Source organism: Ascaphus truei, chromosome 2 (assembly GCF_040206685.1).
Source record: "Ascaphus truei isolate aAscTru1 chromosome 2, aAscTru1.hap1, whole genome shotgun sequence".
NCBI lineage: Eukaryota > Metazoa > Chordata > Amphibia > Anura > Ascaphidae > Ascaphus > Ascaphus truei.
This window is the reverse complement of record NC_134484.1, coordinates 146,398,711-146,399,683: the sequence shown is the minus strand read 5'-3', so window position 1 is coordinate 146,399,683 and position 973 is coordinate 146,398,711.

Below are 973 nucleotides of genomic sequence, written 5' to 3'. Positions count from 1 at the left end.
CAGTGTTAAATAAAATTTTAATAATTCAGGTCTGAACACACACACACACACACACACACGACTGCATCATTTAATGTATGTGTTGTGGCTCTTTTTCCATGAGTTAATTGCAAAAATAATGCAATAATCTTTGCTCTTGCAGAAGAATGTGCATTTATCTATGTGAATTTTAGAACTTGTTCTGCTTTTTCTGTCCAAATGTAATGTAGAAATCCGCAAACACTGTTGCACAAAATTATCTAAAAACCAGTTGATGTGAGCCAATAACAAAACCCCCCTGTATAAAATGCCAACTGAAATACACCACTTCAAACTGGAGTTCTACGTTCATCTTGCATGAAGTTATTTGCGATCAATGATGTAAAAATGATTTACTCCTCTACATTTGTGTTAACACCTTCCTTTTGGTCGTCAGTGGCTGGCCCTGGCTAATGAAAGCGTGAATGTTAAGATCTTGGGGTGCTAGAAGAGGTTGCTTACCAGTGTAACTAAGAAAGATACATTTGAATAAAAAGTGCTCAAACATTAAATGTTTCAAAATGACGCCAACATTTTTACAACCTAAATGCATATGTTTATTGACGCCAAATGTGTTATTTTTCCCTCACTCCTCGGAATGTGTGTGTCGTTTCTGCTTTAGATCAACGCAAACGCACATTATGACACGAAGACCAGCTTGGGGCCATCACTCACCATTGTCACAGCTAATGTGACATATATACCCAATAGATTAAGAAGTAAAATAAACAAGTTTGAGGTGTATAAAGGCATCTCATGCTTCCTATAGGTACGACAACTACAGTATCACTGAGCAGGTGTAATAAGGAAGGACGGTGACAATACAGGTACACACTAAAAAAGGTGTCATCGATGGCCCACCATTTACAAGCTCATAATAAATTTACCAATACCGGAGACGCTAGAAGCCACCTTGACCTGATGTTTACGAGGTCAAGAAATAAAATACATGGAG